The sequence below is a fragment of the Cherax quadricarinatus genome, chromosome 72 (genome assembly GCF_038502225.1).
Source record: "Cherax quadricarinatus isolate ZL_2023a chromosome 72, ASM3850222v1, whole genome shotgun sequence".
NCBI classification, from domain to species: domain Eukaryota; kingdom Metazoa; phylum Arthropoda; class Malacostraca; order Decapoda; family Parastacidae; genus Cherax; species Cherax quadricarinatus.
The window spans coordinates 889,840-895,668 of record NC_091363.1 but is presented as its reverse complement, the minus strand read 5'-3'; positions in this window follow the sequence as shown (position 1 = coordinate 895,668).

The window sequence follows — 5,829 nt, the reverse complement described above, 5'->3', positions numbered from 1 at the left end:
CTTGCTTCTTGATGAACACGGAGTTCCGTGAGTCTGGCCCTGGGGCAGAGTGCATGGGCATGTCATTTATCGCCTGTTCGAAGTCATTTGGCGTCAGGATAACATCGGATAGGCTTGTGTTAATCAAATTTTGTGGCTCTCTCATAAAAAAATTCATTTTGATCTTCGACTCTCAGTCTGGTTAGCGGCTTGCTAAACACTGAGTCATATTGGGACTTGAAGTAGCTCACTCATTTCCTTGCTGTCATCTGTGTAGGACCCATCTTGTTTAAGTAGGGGCCCAATACTGGACTTTGATTTGGCATAGGAGAAGAAATACTTTGGGTTTCTTTCGATTTCATTTATGGCTTTTAGTTCTTCCCGCGATTCCTGACTCCTATAAGATTCCTTTAGCTTAAGTTCGATGCTTGCTATTTCTCTGACCAGTGTCTCCCTACGCCTTTCAGATATATTGACCTCTTTTAGCCGCTCTGTTATTTTCTGTCGCCTGTAAAGGGAGCGCCTGTCCCTTTCTATTTTACATCTACTCCTCCTTTTTCTTAGAGGAATAAGCCTTGTACATACATCGAGCGCCACCGAGTTAATCTGTTCTAGGCATACGTTGGGGTCTGTGTTGCTTAGTATATCTTCCCAGCTTATATCAGTGTTTGTGTATTTTGCCTGCTCTTGCGAATTCCTTGCATTGTTAATATCTCTAGGAAGGCTGATGCATGCAGGGGATGAGATGAAAAGCTGTAAGCCTTCTCCCTGAAAGCTGGCTGCCTTGGATCAAACGTGTAGCGCTAGCTACACGCCAAGGTATTGTCTAGTGTGGGTAGATTGGTAAAGCACTGCGTACCTTGTCCCAAGGTTCGTAGGTTCGAGTCTCCTTCAGCCAGAGATCAGTGTTATAATATATATATATATATATATATATATATATATATATATATATATATATATATATATATATATATATATATATATATATATATATATAATCAGAGGAAGCGTCGTTACTGGAACAAAGAGGCTTCCTGTGATAGCATTTGTTTGACCATCCTCTTTTCTGCAACACTGCAAGCTCCTGACGACGTGTTGATTGAAACACGAAAGGCCTAGAGCTATCATTCAACCCCCCTCGTGGTTTTGCATCTTGTATCGCTTGTTTGCAATTTTTGTATTACACACACATACAAGAATAGGAGAAAACAGATGAGAAAGGTTTCTTGGTAAGAGGAAGAGAAGACACAACAACTTTAGAGTAATATAAGACTGGTTGATTGGTGAAGGGAAAGACAACAGAAAAAAAAGGGGGAGGCACGAACAAAGGGACCCAGAAACAGATAGACCAACAAACGTCCCGATGAGGGAAAAAACTGAAGAGACCAGGTGATAAGATGTAGGGAGAGAGAGAGAGAATCTATAACAGCCACTCACCCACTGGTTTTAATTAACTACTGCTGAAATAATCATGTTAAATCTTTTTTCTCAACCACTGAATCTCTTACAACCACTGAATTTCTCAACCACTGAATCTCTTACAACCACTGAATCTCTTACAATCGTTAAACTGTTCAAACGTTTTTTAAACACATTGTTGATATTATCACAAAATTTACTATATTTTTTATTTAAAAATAATTTTAAATTCTTCTTCAAAAAAATCAAAATTAAATAATTATAATAATCTTATTCAACCATTCACCCCCCTCCCCCTCCCCCCCTTCCCCCTCCCCCCTCCCCCAAAAATCTTACTTTTTTCACTAATGTTTTCAATTCTTTTCCTGAACTGAAGTGTTGCAGTTATTGTATCTTTCAACAGTGACTTTGTTCAGTATTCAATGAGGTTGCAACACGTGCAACACGTGCAACACGTGCAACACGTACAACACGTGCAACACGTGCAACACGTGCAACACGTGCAACATGTGCAACACGTACAACACGTACAACACGTGCAACACGTGCAACACGTACAACACGTACAACACGTGCAACACGTGCAACATGTGCAACACGTACAACACGTACAACACGTGCAACACGTGCAACACATGCAACACGTGCAACACTGAAGGTTTCAATGACTTATAAGTCTTCAGTCATGACTTGTTGGCTACGATAATTATGTTGATTATTGATTGGTTGTAACTCTGTTTCCAACCAATGATGCTGTTAGTAGTGGACAGGTGGTACCAGACAGTTGGTACCAGACAGGTGGTACCAGACAGGTGGTACCAGACAGTTGGTACCAGACAGGTGGTACCAGACAGTTGGTACCAGACAGGTGGTACCAGACAGTTGGTACCAGACAGTTGGTACCAGACAGTTGGTACCAGACAGGTGGTACCAGACAGGTGGTACCAGACAGGTGGTACCAGACAGGTGGCACAACACAGGTGATACCATACAGGTAGTAACAGTCAGGTGGTACCAGACAGTTGGTACCAGACAGTTGGTACCAGACAGGTGGTACCAGACAGGTGGCACAACACAGGTGATACCATACAGGTAGTAACAGTCAGGTGGTACCAGACAGTTGGTACCAGACAGGTGGTACCAGACAGGTGGTACCAGACAGGTGGTACCAGACAGGTGGTACCAGACAGGTGGTACCAGACAGGTGGTACCAGACAGGTGGTACCAGACAGGTGGCACAACACAGGTGATACCATACAGGTAGTAACAGTCAGGTGGTACCAGACAGTTGGTACCAGACAGTTGGTACCAGACAGGTGGTACCAGACAGGTGGCACAACACAGGTGATACCATACAGGTAGTAACAGTCAGGTGGTACCAGACAGTTGGTACCAGACAGGTGGTACCAGACAGGTGGTACCAGACAGGTGGTACCAGACAGGTGGTACCAGACAGGTGGTACCAGACAGGTGGCACAACACAGGTGATACCATACAGGTAGTAACAGTCAGGTGGTACCAAACAGGTGGGCGCTGAGAGGGTGGTGGAGATTAATACGTAAAGGGAATCAAGGGGAAGGGAGGGGAGGAGGGGGAAAGAGAGAGGAGGGGGGGAAAGAGGAGGAGGGGGAAAGAGAGGGGAATGCTAAATAGGCGAGATACAGGGAGGAGACAGTTGTTGGACTGGGCAACAGACAGGGAAGAGATGAGTAGAAGGGCACGAAGAGGGAGAAGTAACAGAGGGAGACAGGAAGGATGCCAGAGAGACACTACTTGTAGCATCATTGACACTATACACTAAACAAGTTTATTATATAATAATATTTTCCATGCCAATATCTGTGTTGATGGCAGTGGTTGTTGATGGTAGATTGGTACTTTTGTTGGTACATGGTTGGTACATGGTTGACTGGTTGTTAGTAGTAGTTGTTAACAACAGTACTCGTGTACACTTCCCTTAGTGTTACGTAACAAAGAAGCAGGGTGTAGGGTGACGTTTGAGTCATGTGAAGCAAGGGCCGTAATTGACTTTAATTGCCCCAGCTGGTTTGACTTCTCTAATATCAGTCTGTTGGTGAGAACATGAGAGGGAGAGCAAGCTAGAATAATCCACCCTTCTCCCTACCCCCCTTCTCTCTACCAATCTTCCCCCCTCCTTCTCCCTCTCTCTACCAATCTTCCGCTCTCTCTACCTATCTCTACTTATCTCTCCCTCTCCCTCGTCCTCTTCAGACAGTGTGAGGGTTAATACAAGTCAATCTTCATAACAGAAAAACAAAAACCCAGTACGAAATTTACATGACTAGCCTGAGACCCATCACATTCTCTCCAAACTATCTAATTTTAACACTAAAATACAGAAATAAGTTGAGCATAGAGCAACAAGGCCGGTCAAAATAACACCCAAAATGTTAGTCTGTACACTAACACGAGTACATACACACGAGAGAGAGAGAGAGAGAGAGAGAGACAGAGAGAGAGAGACAGAGAGAGAGAGACAGAGAGAGACAGAGACAGAGACAGAGAGAGACAGAGACAGAGACAGAGAGAGACAGAGACAGACAGAGACAGAGACAGAGAGAGACAGAGAGAGACAGAGAGAGAGAGAGAGAGACTAGTCTACAGTAAACAATTACTCTGCCTAGAGGACCACAGCAACAAGTTCCGCGTCTCACACAAACACACACACACAAAACTTGTACAGTAGATGTTAAACCGTTGTTATATTTACGGGGAAGTGGTTAACCCACAGGGATCAGAAGGCACCTAGAGACATGGAAGATCATGTACGAGAGAAAGATGCAAAACTAAGTGTATAAGAGTCACGTTCATGTCTCCTGTCTCGGAACTGTAGTGTTGTCTCTCCTTCCCGTCCCAGACTCACCTTTGTCTTGTTTTTCGTCTCTCTCTTTGTTCTGTTTTCTGTCTACGTAAGTGAAGTATGTGAGACGGGACAGCTGGTGATGCTTGTTACTCCACCATCCTCCTGGACCAGTTAAACAACCAAGCAGCCAAAAAACAACTGAAAATTTCTAGGCTATCAGACGTGCACGTTAAGGTACGAACACTGGAACACAGGTGGCGCTGACGTGCACTCACTCCGTGTACGTGAAGGTACGAACACTGAAACACAGGTGGCGCTGACGTGCATTAACCCCGTGTACGTGAAGGTACGAACACTGGAACACAGGTGGCGCTGACGTGCACTCACTCCGTGTACGTGAAGGTACGAACACTGAAACACAGGTGGCGCTGACGTGCATTAACCCCGTGTACGTGAAGGTACGAACACTGGAACACAGGTGGCGCTGACGTGCACTCACTCCGTGTACGTGAAGGTACGAACACTGAAACACAGGTGGCGCTGACGTGCATTAACCCCGTGTACGTGAAGGTACGAACACTGGAACACAGGTGGCGCTGACGTGCACTAACCCCGTGTACGTGAAGGTACGAACACTGGAACACAGGTGGCGCTGACGTGCATTAACCCCGTGTACGTGAAGGTACGAACACTGGAACACAGGTGGCGCTGACGTGCACTAACCCCGTGTACGTGAAGGTACGAACACTGGAACACAGGTGGCGCTGACGTGCATTAACCCCGTGTACGTGAAGGTACGAACACTGGAACACAGGTGGCGTCGACGTGCACTAACCCCGTGTACGTGAAGGTACGAACACTGGAACACAGGTGGCGCTGACGTGCACTAACCCCGTGTACGTGAAGGTACGAACATTGGAACACAGGTGGCGCTGACGTGCACTAACCCCGTGTACGTGAAGGTACGAACACTGGAACACAGGTGGCGCTGACGTGCACTAACCCCGTGTACGTGAAGGTACGAACACTGGAACACAGGTGGCGCTGACGTGCACTAACCCCGTGTACGTGAAGGTACGAACATTGGAACACAGATGGCGCTGACGTGCACTAACCCCGTGGACGTGAAGGTACGAACACTGGCACACAGGTGGCGCTGACGTGCACTAACCCCGTGTACGTGAAGGTACGAACACTGGAACACAGGTGGCGCTGACGTGCACTAACCCCGTGTACGTGAAGGTGCGAACACTGGAACACAGGTGGCGCTGACGTGCACTAACCCCGGGTACGTGAAGGTACGAACACTGGAACACAGGTGGCGCTGACGTGCACTAACCCCGTGTACGTGAAGGTACGAACACTGGAACACAGGTGGCGCTGACGTGCACTAACCCCGTGTACGTGAAGGTACGAACACTGGAACACAGGTGGCTCTGACGTGCACTAACCCCGGGAACGTGAAGGTACGAACACTGGAACACAGGTGGCGATGACGTGCACTAACCCCGTGTACGTGAAGGTGCGAACACTGGAACACAGGTGGCGCTGACGTGCACTAACCCCGTGTACGTGAAGGTACGAACACTGGAACACAGGTGGCG